Raw genomic sequence first — 14,997 nt, forward strand, 5'->3', positions numbered from 1 at the left:
TGATTTTTTGTCTGCACTTTATGTGCTCATTTTGTGCCTGTCTTTTTTTCTGCTGTAAAGCACTTTGAGCTGCAATTCTTGTATAAAAAGGTGTTATACAAATAAAGTTATTATCATTATAATGTCACCTGCTCACGGTGGCACGGACCAGGTTCAGTCCCGACTCGAGGCTCGGCCACTATGCAAATTCTACCCGATATGGCAAGAAAAATGCAAAGGTGGCCTGTTGGGATGTTAGATTGTTACGTTCTGGTTGCTGACTGCTGTCTGGAACCACCCACCATTCTGTCATCTGTCACTTGGCTACTGTCACCTGTCTCCCCTGTCACTTAGTGCTGTCACTTAGGGTATGGGTCCTGATTGGCTGTCACGGGGGGGGGGGGGGGGTGTGAATGTTAGAATGTGGTGTCTATTTAACCTTCCTATCTTCTGCTTGATATCCGTCAGGTCTTCATTATAGTGTTCGGAGATAACGCGGGCGGTTCCGGACCACCACTAAGCTCCATTATCTTTATCCCCTCTTCTTCCTGCCACTCGGCATTGTATCCTAGTATTACTCTTTGTGTTCTTTACTATTAAAACGAACCTACTTAAGAGTACACCCTCTCCGTCTCCTTGATTGCATACCACAATTGGAACTCACCTACCTCCATCCTGACATTAGATCCTAATGTGAAAAACTGTGATTTTATATGTCTGCACTTTATGTGCTCATTTTATGCCTGTCTTTTTTCTGTTGTGAAGTCCTTTGAGCTGCAGTTTCTGTATGAAAGGTGCTATACAAATAACGTTTTATTATTATTATTATTATGGATGGAAAGAACGCTGAGGCTGAGGCAGGTGCTGCAGTTCACCTTCCTCACCCTCCGTTCACAGTGTGAACCCTCCTCAGTTGTCAGACAAGGTGGCAGAGACAAGGTGGCAGAGACAAGATTCCATCTCTGCTCGTGAAACAGGTAATTTCCATCGTCCCTCCATCGGATGTGATGAAAGGAGTTTACTCAGGATATTTCTTGGTTCCCAAGAAATCCAGAAGTGTCGGACCGATCCTGGACCCGTCGTCACTCATTCGGCTGATTGCAGTGAAAGAGGCCTGTTTTCACATACCCTCCTCACAGGAAGTACCGTGGAGACGGCTCTAGAACCACGGTGCTGCCGGGGAATAAGAATATGTGACACGGCGCGGTCTAGGTCGGGTTGTTAACCCTTTCACTGCCACACGACAAAGGGTTAACCATTTCACTACCACACTACAGAAGGTTAACCCTTTACTATCACACTACAGATGGTTAACCCTTTCACTGCCACACGACAAAGGGTTAACCCTTTCACTGCCACACTACAGAAGGTTAACTCTTTACTATCACACTACAGATGGTTAACCCTTTCACTACCACGCGACAAAGGGTTATCCCTTTCACTACCACACTACAGAAGGTTAACCCTTTACTATCACACTACAGACGGTTAACCCTTTCACTACCACACGACAAAGGGTTAACCCTTTCACTACCACACTACAGAAGGTTAACCCTTTACTATCACACTACAGACGGTTAACCCTTTCACTACCACACGACAAGGGGTTAACCCTTTCACTACATAATGTTAACCCTTTACTATCACACTACAGACGGTTAACCCGTTCACTACCACATGACAAAGGGTTAACCCTTTCACTACCATGGTTAACCGTCTGTAGTGTGATAGTAAATGGTTAACCTTCTGTAGTGTGGTAGTGAAAGGGTCGAGCTCAAGATTCTTCAGAAAATCCCAAAATGTTGTGCAATTCAGACATAGGTCGAAATGGAGATATCGGCAATTTTTTGTGATTTAAAATGTTCTCTATCGGTCTCCTTATTTGCAAAACTTCATACGACTCATAAATATGTAAATTATTGTTACATAGTCCGACAGTATTATTCCGGTTGAAGTATAAAGAACTACAGTTGAGGAGAGTGACTTAAGTACTTTCGGTCTCAAGTGTCGGAGACAGAGACGTGCAGAAAGTGGTGGGAGTCGAGCTGGTCAGACTAGAGATGGTGGCAGAGAGGGGGATGAAAAGGAAGCTGGCTGCTATCCTGGAGAATCCCTCCCACCATCTCTATGATGAGCTAGTCAAGATGAGAAGCACGTTCAGCCACAGACTCATACCCCCCAGACACTCAACTAACCACATCAGCCAGTCCTTCATCCAGGTAAACAAAGCGGCAAGAGGAGAGGCGGAGGGCTTATTGTCTTTGTTAACTCCAAATGGTGCCACGCTGGGCACATCACCGTTAAAGAAAGCATCTGTTCCCCCGACATTGAACTATTGGCACTGAGTCTGCGACCGTACTATTTACCGCGAGAAATAACACATGTGCTGGCTCTGACCGTTTACACGTTTGGTAGCGCAGGCGAGTGACGTCATACTCTTCTTCTTCTTCTTCTTCTTCTTCTTCTTCTTCTTCTTCTTCTTCTTCTTCTTCTTCTTCTTCAATGATTTAATGGCAGATCGCGACCACAAAAGGCGCATACCGCCACCTACTGTACAATCCATTCAACCCCATAACACACAAAACAAAAACCCCATCCCTAACATCACCACCCTATCCAAACCTAATCTTTTTTGTATTTAATTTTTTTATTATTTTTTAAACAAACATGACAACACACGATTAGATATACAAGCATTAGTACCTATACAACAAAATAGATTGGTTTTAGCTGGTATTACAGTGGCTAAAAAACTGATAGCATCACGATGGTTTCAACTGGAAAAAATGTGCCGAAAGGTCTGGATTCTTACATATCTCGATGTGATTTATCTAGAAATATCTACAGCAAGAACTTTGGGTCTCAATGAATCCAAATTGACAATGTGGTTAGAAGTGGTGGAGAGAATAAAAGCTAGCATTTAATGGTAGTGTTTGGGTAGGAGCGAAGGATAATGGATGGATTATCCATGGGGGGGTCCAGGGCGGGGGGTGCGAGCAGGAGCATATGTGTGTAGGGGAATAGATAGCAGGTATTAGGGGTATATCTTGTATAAGACATTTATCCAAACGATGAGTTAACTGATGTACACTGTTTTACAATGCTTGTATCCAAACCTAATCTATGAGTCATTCATTGCCTCCTGTGGGCTGACTCTGGCCTTTTTGAACACTCACCACCACCTTCCCTAACTCTCTTACTTGATCACTCACAACAACCTTCTTCCCTAACTTCCCTAACTCCCTTGATACTTGCCCCATTGTCAACCCCTTCATACCCATGTCTAGTACTGCTGCTTCAACTACTAACTTTAACCTTGATAGATTTAGTTCATTGATGATGCCTGGTAATATCTGATATCTGTGCTTAGGCTGCACACTGCTCTCTGTGTCTCTCTCCCCCTGCATGTGGCGTGGCCTGATGACCTCTGGCTGAAGGCCCCTTCCACACACAGGGCCGGCTCCCTCCTCACACACATGCACGCGCACATGCACACACACTCACGTGCACACGCACACACTCACGTACACATGCGCACAAGTTGTCGCCCATGAGGAGTTATGGAGATGTTGTTCAGAGAATAGGGGCTCCCTGAGTACATCTGGAACCAATTAGCCCAGAAGCCCCCCTTCTTCTGACCAAGCACACACATGCAAAATCATGTAGCAGAACATGCAAAATCCTAGTTCCCTTGGCATTCTCTCTCTCTGGCACATCAGAGCACTCAAAGATCCTAATCAGTGACCATAAAAACTCACACACACACGATGCAAAACCTAATACAAAGACACATTCATTCCCCCAAGACACAACGTTGGAGCATATCAGCACACACACACACACACACACACACACACACACACACTCTAGCACACACACACACACACCAGCACACACACACACACACCAGCACACACACACCAGCACACACACACACACCAGCACACACACACACACACACCAGCACACACACACCAGCACACACACACACACACCAGCACACACACACCAACACACACACACACACACCAGCACACACACACACACACACCAGCACACACACACCAGCACACACACACACACACCAGCACACACACACCAACACACACACACACACCAGCACACACACACCAGCACACACACACACACACACCAGCACCCACACACCAACACACACACACACTCTAGCACACACACACACACCAGCACACACACCAGCACACACACACCAGCACCCACACACCAACACACACGCACGCACACACACCAATTATATGATGTGCCGTGGAGAGGGGTGATAAGGAGAACGGAGGAAGGGAACCAGGGGACTGCTTTTCCGTATTGAAAACAGCCCCTCCTTCTACTCCGCTTCCCGCCTAAGATCCTTTGTCCTCAAACTATGACGCGACAATTATCAATCATTAAGCCAGAAGGAGGGGTGGAAACGACAAATGTATAAATGATGTGACGAGGTATTGACGAGACCACCACTTGGCACTGGCTCGCTCCGTGTGTGGAGGTGCGTGGTCCGGATTGTGATCTATTTGTGCTGTGAGGATTCCAGTAAAACTTTACAGACTGCCATCTGACTCTGTCTCATCTCTCTGTTCACCTCGCCGACATTCAATTAAAAGAACCCAGGGTTAATTTACAGTATATCTTGATCCTTATCAAGTGGAGGCACCGTGGCTAAATTTAAAGGGCTCGTCCGGTGGGAATAACCTTTCAACCTCTCTGTCCTACTGCTAACCATCACTATTGTATTCACTACTCTTGTCACAAATGCCACTATCTCCAACTTCTCCCCCCACACCCTCTCTTTCTCCTCCTGTACTTCCTCTACTGACAAATGCCCTTTTCTAAACCCCTGATCCTCACCTTGCTTCCCCTGATCCTCCTGCACTACCCTTACTGCCAAATGCCCTTCTCTAAACCCCTGTTCCTTACCTTGCTTTCCCTGTCCTACCTTCCTAACTGCCTCTGCATACGAAATCCTATCATCCCTTCTCACCTGCTGGACCACTACCTCTCGCTTCATCGCCTCACAACCCCAATACGCTACACTATGCTTCCCACCACAACTACAACACCTCGGCTCTACTCCCTGGTCACAATCCCCATACTCATGCTCCCCACTACATCTACCACATCTCTGTCCCTTCCTACATGACCTAGCTATATGTCCAAACTCCTGGCACCTGTAACACCTCAACGGTTTCGGCACAAACTCCCTAACCCTATATGCCAAATACCCTAAAAATACCTCTCTCGGACTAACCTCACCCTCAAACTGAATAACTATCGTCCCTGTCACCTCCTTCTCTACACCTCTCTTCATCCTATCTACACTCTTAACTTTCCCATTACGTTTGTCACTCCTCAACTCTTCTAACAGCTGCTCCATACTAACCTTAATTGGAATTCCACTAATCACCCACTTGCACCCACCATCCCTTTTCTCCCCTACTATCGCTACTCTACAGACCTTCACTTTGCCAATGCTCTTTATTTCCCTTGCCTTCTCTACCTGCACTACACTTACACACCCTATAAACAAGTTCCCATCCCCCAACACCTTTCCGTACCTTACCTCTCCTAACTGTGCTCTAATGAGTTTTGACAGCTGACTCTGCTCTATGTTCCTAACTCTGTCTACTCCCTCAAATCGCACCACTACATTCAACCCTACAAACTCCTTCTCTCTACCCTCATCCTCTGACCCACCCAAGCTATCTCCCCCCTCTTTCTTCCTCTTACTCCCCTTTTTCCCCACCTTTTCCCACCCCTCTCCCTCGTTTTCCTCTCCTACTCTACACTCCATATCACTAGCCATCCCCTCTCCTTCATCACGGCCATTCCCATCACTGTTGGAATTGCACTTGCTTGCTCTACCCGCCCTGGCTCCCAACGTCGAACCCTGGGGGGAACTAGGGCCCGAAAACGGTGACAGGCTTCGTTCACTCCTACTCCTACTTCTGGCTCCCGACCTCAAACCCTTGGGGGAAACAGGGCTCGGATACGGCAAATCCCATACCATCAACTCGTCAACATGTGTACACAAGCCGCAAATCTTACAACCATCTTCGCCCCAAACTCCACTCGTCAACAAGACCACCAGAACACATCCAATATTTCGACATTCCCAACCTCCTCCTTCCCTTCTTCCCCATCCCGCCAGCAGTCACACACGCCAAACGGCCAACCACCCAGTTCTGCTCGGCCTTCAGACAAAACACCCGGATGCATTTATTTTTATCAACAGGGACTTCAACAATGTCAGACTAAACAAGACCCTGACAAACTTTACCCAGTATGTCACCTGCAAAACCAGGGGCGACAAAACACTGGACCTCCTGTATGCTAATGTGAGGAGGCATTCAGCGTGACTCCCCTGCCCCCCCTTGGCCAGTCAGACCACAATCTAGTGAGGCTTGTATCTACCTACATTTACATTTAGTCATTTAGCTGACGCTTTTATCCAAAGCGACTTACAAGTTCTGTACGACAGGTCATCAGGAAGGATACAACTCTATCAGCTGAGTAACAATATTCATCAAAGTGTTGCGTGTTACAGTGTAGGTTAGTTTATTAGGACAAGTGCATGACAGTAAGGTTAGTTAGGGTTAGAATTTTTTTATTAAATTTTTTTTTATTTGATTTCAGATAATGGTTGAAGAAGTGCGTCTTTACCTTGTTACACACAGTGTTTTTGTGCTCGTTTTTATACGTTTTTGAATACGTTTGCTGTCCCTATTACATAGAAATGCCGTTTTTGCTGGAAACGTTGTGGCCCTACTGAAAACGCTAAATTGTGTTTCCGTTTTGGAATAGCGCCAAAAACTCGCCGACAACATGTTGTGTAATCTGCGCGGAGCCGTTGTTGCTCAACGCCCATGTGCAGTAGATACCATCTGCGTGCCCTTCCGGTGACAACAGAGCTGTCCCAAATAGCTGCAGCTACCATGTGTTGTCAAGTTATTGTCCAAGTCCAAGCTACAGACGCAGCGCTCAAAAATCAAACCAATTCTGCTGCTTGTCTGCTGCTTGTTGCTGCTTGTGTGCCACTTAAGTCTACTCAGGTGTTAATTTTCCGGGGGTGTTGGCTGGGGGAACAAAGGGAGAGTAGTTAACGTAAGTGCTTCCCCAGGGAGGGGGTCGGGGGCTACTGCCCTCAGACCCCCAAAATAATTTGTATATGGGCAGTCTGACTTGGGGTACTGACCATATATTAGTGTTGCAATGCATGATAAGTAAACAGTGAAAAAAGCTAAGAAATCTGATGGGGCTGGGACATTTGGGACGAATAAAAATTTAAGATGAAAATCTGCCCAGCCTGTGGGAGGAAGTGGAGGTGTGAAATCTGGCCCGGTCAAGAACAATAGAGGAGTGGTAGAGAGTGGTAGAGAGGCATGAGAGGTTTGAGTTTTGAGTGCTGTATCTGTACAACAGTCTGCATTCCCTTAACAATTGTTTGTATTGAGCCGTATTGTATTGTACCCATTATGCAATATGTTAAATAAAGTTTACATCCATTCATTCTGCTAGCATTACCGATTGCATGAGCACTGCTGCTGGCTAACGTGAGCTAGCATTAGCTATCAGACCCTGTTAGCTCAAGCTCCTCTTTCAATCTTAACAAGCATTAAACAAAATGGCCCAGTCATCTATTCACCTTTGTTTAATACACACGGCGTTGTCTCTAATGTTATCTAGCTACTGATAGCTCCCGATATCATCAGTTTGGTGCTGGCTGGTTAACGTGAGCTAGCGTTAGCTTCTAGCCACAATGCTATACTGTTATACTGGCATATTCCATTCACGTTAGCATGTAGCTAACAATGTAGCTAACAACATTGCCGATCCTTTTTGAGACTAAACTATCCGCTCTTGGTGGTCACTTGTGTTGATGTTAGTTTTGTTTCATCAACAAATGAGAGGCAGAACACACAGTGAATGTATCCGTTTTGTTTATTGCACTTTTATTACACTTTGCAGAAAAATAAGTGCTGCATTGGGTAAATAGGCATTTAAAGATGGCGGTGCCTTGTTGACATTTTCTTTGCAGGAAGTGTATTGGCACATTCAAGTTCTGATTGGTTGAAAATTGCCTTCATGTTCGCCACCTACTGCCACCTACTGCTTTGGCAGTGTACTACATCACTGTACTCAGGTTGCAAAACGTATGTCTCACTCGGCTACCGCTACGTTGCAACCTGGAAAAGCGAAACTCATCTGAAAACGAAACTAAGGTGTAACCGCAGCCTAAGAGTCGACGGCGAAAGATTGGACGGGATTCGGCTGTCCTAACTGGGGTGGGTAGTTCATTCCACCATTGTGGGGCAAGGACTGAGAATAGGCGGCTTCTCTTTGATGACCCACCCTACATACAGGCCTATCATTAAAAGACAGCCACCGACCACCAGGTCTGTCCCACAGTGGTCTGACGATGTCGAGGAGGAGCAACGGGAGTGTTTCAGGTCGACAGACTGGGACATGTTTGAGAGGGTCCATGGAGATTACATTGATGGACTATCCCACTGCATCACAGACTACATCAGATTCTGCGAGGAGAGCATCGTACCCAAAAAAAAAGGTACGCTGCTTTTCAAACAACAAACCCTGGATTAACAAGGACATTGAACACCTGCTAAACAGGAAAAAGAGGGCCTTCATGGCAGGGGACACTGAGCAGGCCAGGGCTGTCCAAAGGGAGCTCAAGAGCTAAGGGCAGCCAAGGACAATTACAAGGACAGGCTAGAGGGCAGACTACAGGCCAACAACACCAGGGAGGTGTGGGTGGGTGTCAGGAAGATCACTGGGTTCAAACAGCAGGGCACGGCTGTGGAGGGCCCCCCAGAGTGTGCAAACAAGTTTAACACGTTCTTCAACCGCTTTGACCAGAGTGGCCTCCCCACACCCCTCCCCCACCCATCAACACCAGCACCCCTTCCCTTCCCACCTATCAAGCACCCCCCCCCCCTCCACCCACACCCATCAGCACCCCACCCCCAACAGCAGCAGCAGCAGCCTGCCCATCACCCACAAACACAAACCCCACCATCCCAGCCAACAGCACACTACCTACGGAGACATCATCCCCAACCCTGACCATCACTAACAGCCAGGTCAGGAGGCAGCTCTCCAAGATTAGTGTGAATAAGGCCAGAGGACCGGACAACACCAATCCCAGGGTGCTCAAAGCATGTGCGGAGCAGCTGGCAGCACCGCTCCAACATCTCTTCAACCTCTCCCTGAGGCTGGAGAGGGGCGTCTATACTTTCCGTAGCCGCATTTCTGACTGACGCTCTCTGATTGGCCACTGACATGTTTGCCCAATAGCGTGACGAGCTGTGTCTTTGCCCATTTCCGCGTCGAACAGCCTGCAAACTACCTGGCGTTCCATCGCCATGCTCTAAGACAAACTCTAACCTTAACCAACTTTGAAGAGTGCCTAAGCCTAACCAGTGTAGAAACTGACGTCGGCCAATCAGAGAACGTCTGCCAGAAATGCGGCTACGGAAAGTATAGACGCTGGAGAGGGTGCCCCAGCTCTGGAAGACCTCCTGCATTGTCCCGGTGCCCAAGAAGGGACGACCCAGCACCCTCAACGACTACAGGCCAGTTGCTCTAACGTCACACGTCATGAAGACATTTGAGAGACTGGTCATGCAACATCTCAAGCCCCTGGTGTGTGACTCCCTCGACCCCCTGCAGTTTGCATACCATGCAAACATCGGGGTGGAGGACGCCATCATCTATATGCTCGCACCTGTACACGCACCTGGAGAAGCCGCGCAGCTCAGTGAGGATTATGTTCTTCGACTTCTCCAGTGCCTTCAACACCATCCAGCCGTCACTGCTAGCGGAGAAGCTCTCTGTGATGCAGCTGGAGCACGGCTTGGTGGCCTGGATCAAGGACTACCTCACTGAGAGACCGCAGTACGCCAGACTAACGGACAGTCAGTCTGACGTACTGGTGAGCAACACCGGCGCCCCCCAAGGAACTGTGCTGTCACCCTTCCTCTTCACCCTCTCTATACCTCAGACTTCTGCCACAACTCAAGCGGGTGCCACCTGCAGAAGTTCTCTGACGACTCCTCCATCGTAAGCTAATTCACCGACGATGATGAGGAGGAGTATAGAGCCCTGGTGGAGAGCTTTGTGGGGTGGAGCGACAGCAACCACCTCCAACTCAACACCAGTAAGACCAAGGAGCTGGTGGTGGACTTCCGGAGAGGGCAAGAAGAGCCGCCCCCCCCCCCCCCGATTCCCATCACCATCCGAGGGGAGGAGGTGGAGGTGGTGGAGCCATATAAGTTCCTTGGGGTACACCTGAACAATAAACTGGACTGGTTGGACAACACAGAGGCCCTCTACAGGAAGGGACAGAGCAGGCTGTTCTTCCTGAGGAGACTCAGGTCCTTCAATGTTTGCAATAGACTGCTGCAGTCATTCTACCAGTCTGTAGTGGCCAGCGTCCTCTTCTATGCTGGGGGGGGGCTACATCAACTCGAGGGATACCAACAAACTGAACAAGCTGGTGAGGAAGGCTAGCTCCGTAGTGGGAGTCGAGCTGGTCAGACTAGAAGTGATGGCAGAGAGGGGGATGAGAAGGAAGCTGGCTGCTATCCTGGAGAATCCCTCCCACCCCTTCTACGACGAGCTAGTCAAGATGAGAAGCACGTTCAGCCACAGACTCATACCCCCCGACACTCAACTAACCGCCTCGGACAGTCCTTCATACCAGCGGCCATCAGGCTCCACAACAGTGGGCAGGGACTGCTGCCAGACATCCAACTAGAACTAAAAAGGAGAATAACACTACCTTATGCATACTGCACCTTGTGTGAATACTGTATATTTCAGTTAGTTAGAGAGTAAATGATAACACTACCTTATGCATACAGCACCTTATGTGATACTGTGAATACTGTATATTTCAGTTAGTTAGATAGTAAATTATATTGACTTGTTATTTTGTTTACACTGCTTGTGTTGTTTTTACTACCTGTACCCCCCCCCCCATGCTGCTATGATGCCTGAATTTTCCCAAGGGGATCAATAAAGGAATATCTTATACCAGCAGCCATCAGGCTCCACAACAATCAGACATCCAACTACTAGGAAACTAGTAGGCGACTCCCACCTAAAAGGACAGCATACTACCTTATGCATACCGCACCTTATGTGAATACTGTATACCGGTACTTCATTAGATCATATATTTAGCATTTTAGAATTTCTAGATTATATTTAGATTATATATTGCATATATTTAGCAATTTTTTTAGATTATATATGAATTATTGGATTATTAGATTATATATTGTAACTATTTATTGTAGGGCAAATATAACTGAGAGGACATACATACCCTCATCTCGCACCTTGTTGCCCATATGCACATGTCCAGAGTTAATTATATTGATTCGTTATATTGTTTACACAGCTTTTTTATTCTATTTTATTTTTTTTACTTCTCCACTGTACTATAATTATGTCACCTGTACCATGTCTTATACTACTTGTACCCCCTCCCCCATGCTGCTATAATGCCTGAATTTCCCCAAGGGGATCAATAAAGGAATATCTTATGTTATCTTATGACAGCTGGCACCAAAATCCATTCAGAGACAAACAAACCCAGTACTTTGTTGGTGGTGTGAAAATATGCAGAGAAACATCGATATATTTGGAACCGTTTGTGTTCAATTGTATCTGAATCGGGGGATGGGAGATCTTCTCTCCATCAAAATTTAAAGTGCATCACTCCATCACATAAAGGCTGGCTGGCAGTGCGCATAGAATAAGGCAGTTGTGTAGAAGAGAGGGCGTGTGGAGAGCTATGATTGAGGGGCTTTCTGTCTGTGTGTGTGTGTGGAGGGGGAAGGGAAATTGCAGGGAGATATTGGTTCAAGTTTCAAGTTTTGTTTTATTTGTCACGTATAAAGTACATGTGCATTACAGTGAAATGCTTGGTTCTGTATGAGCCCCCGAGAATTTTGCTTCATACAGTAAAAATAATAAAGTCCAAACACAGAATATACAATATACAGACTAAAGTACAACCCAAAGTACAAAATGCAAACAAATGAGGTACAAAAGGTATGGAGGTAGTGCAAATCTTTTTGTAATAATTAATAAATGGTCCATATGAAGGCAACATCAACATTTATTCATTCGCTCTTGCCTCTCCCTCTGTGTGTGTAATGTCTCACTCTAAAGTCACTTGATCACATAAAAAAAAAAAAAACATGTCAGCTCTCCTGCCAGGTGTTAAGTGGGGGAGGGGTTGTGTATATCGCAATGGCCAGTGGGAATAGTGCAGTGTGCATCGTTAACAAAACAGCTCCAAGCCTTTGAAGCTTGGTCGCTCAAAACGAGCCATTGTGGAATCATCATGGTTAATAAGTCATAGATTGAAAAGTATCCGCCCAAAATTGTACAAGCGATGGCTTATTTTGAAGGTATGACCCTGTATGTGTCATGTAAAAAAGAATTTGGCTGGATATGTCCCTCCTGTGCTATACCTTGGCTGGACATTTCCCTCCTGAGAGCTCCATCACTCACTGTGTCCTCAGTGCTGGAGTTCCCCCCTCACATCAGTCTAGCTCCATCTAGCTGCGTTTGTGTCAGGCGGGGCTTGTGTGTTACTGTATACCGTAGCTTTTACGCAGTATCACCCTGGATATTCTTTTGGGCATTTCCATTTCCCTTGGCTATAAAAAGGTCCCTTCGGTGTATAATATCCGCTAGGGTGTAAAGGTACACGTATTCGTACCGAACCACTTCAGTGTGTACCGTACCGAACGGCTGTGTAGTGTACCGAACGAATACAACGGTATGTTAACCACTAACGACCGCCCACCGGGGGCTGTTTTTTTCACAATCTAATATAATATATTTTTACATTATTAATTTCAATATAGAATATTCGTTGACAGTCCTACAAGTACAATTAGTTACTGCACACTACATCACCCCTGAGTGGAACATGGAAAGCCAAACTTTCCCCCACTGTACCGAAAACCCGTACCGAACCTTGACTTCAAAACCGACGAACCGTGGTTTTTGTGTACCGTTACACCCCTAATATCCACCTCCCAGCTCTGGTTGTATGGCTGGTGCATAGTGATCTTTGCGTCCATTATGCACGGTATTACATGACTCCTTCTCTGGGCTCCAGGCTTTAGGGTTTGGGCTCCCATTCTTTGGTCCTCAGGGTTCCCAGACAGTGCAAAATGAAATTCAAGGACTTTCAAGTACTTTTCCAAGCACTATTTTTCATTTTAAAAGGGCATTTAAAAGGATACAATTCACTTTTAAATGATGTTTAAAAAAAATCTAAAAAAAATCAGATCAAATATTTATGGCTTAAAACCAATTTCCGACAATTAGTTACACTTTAAATAAAAGAATATATCATGGATGAACAAAACTTTCTTTTGATTTGAATTTCAATGACTTTTTAAGCACCTTGTTAAAAAATTGGCTGTTTAAGGAATTCCAGGCCTTGACTTTTTTTAGTAAAGAAATCAAGCACTTTAAGGGCCTTGTGTGAACCCTGGGTCCTGAGAGGGTACAATGATCAGGGCTACGTGCTTACTTCGCCCCTTAGTCCAATATATGAAGCACGATGCAGAGGCAGCATGAAATATAATGGTGGTTATTATGGGTGTAACTTTGGTACACGTATCCGTACCAAACCTTTTCAGTGTACCGTACCGAACAGCTGTGTAGTGTACCAAGCGAATACAACGGTATGTTAACCACTAACGACCGCCCACCGGGGGTGTTATTTTCACAATCGAATATAATTATTATTATAAAAAAAAATATTACAAGTCGATTATTAATTTCAATATAGAATATTAGTTGACAGCCCTACAAGTACAATTAGTTACTGCACACTACATCACCCCTGAGTGGAACATGGAAAGCCAAACTTTCCCCCACTGTACTGAAAACCCGTACTGAACCTTAACTTCAAAACCGAGGTATGAACCGTACCGTGGTTTTTGTGTACAGTTACACCCCTACTGTACACTGAAGGTGGGTGGTGTGCCCTGGTCAGTGATAGGTGCATGATGCATGAAAGATATTTGCATGATATTTGCATTTTCAACTGAAGAATGAAGTTGTGTCAGAGCAGAATCCTCTAAATTGAATATACCACTAACTATTACTCATGTTGGGGAAGACCACTGGTTGGGCCAGATGTCCTCAAACAGTTTTCTCTTGTACCAATATATTGAATATATATAGATGAGATAACACAAACACAATCTACACCTTTCAATATTGTCTAGGTTTTACTGAAGATAGGGCAATACAAGGTAATGCAAGGTAATGCAAGCTGGTCCACTGGTCCATCTACAGTGTGTATTTCAACAGCTCTTTCCCTGGCTGGGATTATAATGTTGAACTCCCAATGTTTGTATATCTGCACTTTCCCAGAATCTGGCCGGGTTACCAAACCTAATGGTGAAGTGAACTTCGGTTTTGTTGACACAGCTCCCATTCCCCTGAAACTAATGGGTGTCTCTGTCCTTCAACTATTAAATTGGAAATATGCGACACTCCTGGACAGTGGAGAGAGGTGAGTCTTTCGACACTAAAACAATAACGTTTATGTTTAATACGCTAATGAGTATACATTGATACACTCCCAAAGATTACACAAGTACAGATTCAAGAATATTTGTTGCCTTTAAAAAACTTGGCATTACATTTGTAAACAATACATTAGGACATGCTTAAGACTCCAAAAAACAAGACTTTCAGACTTGCCTGTTTTGACTTGGGAATTGAGTGTAAAGACTCTAGACCCACCTCTGGCTTTCACATAGTGAAACCTAAATATTTCCCACAATAGCAGGCCATCAGTCTACTCCATCTTACCATTACATTCTCATCTAAATTAATCACGCCATGAGGGCGATACATAAGCACCAGACACCTTGCCATCGTTGGTTAAGTTCGGCAACTCCACCTGGGACAGGTCAGGAATATTTGGCA

General features: G+C 45.7%; 1 protein-coding gene; it reads right to left on the reverse strand.

Moving 5' to 3' along the window:
• The window catches only part of amn1 (antagonist of mitotic exit network 1 homolog), a 160,138-nt gene that overhangs the window by 80,243 nt on the left and 64,898 nt on the right, over positions 1 to 14,997 (reverse strand).

This window comes from Notolepis coatsorum, assembly GCF_963971535.1.
Source record: "Notolepis coatsorum genome assembly, chromosome: 18".
Lineage (NCBI taxonomy): Eukaryota > Metazoa > Chordata > Actinopteri > Aulopiformes > Paralepididae > Notolepis > Notolepis coatsorum.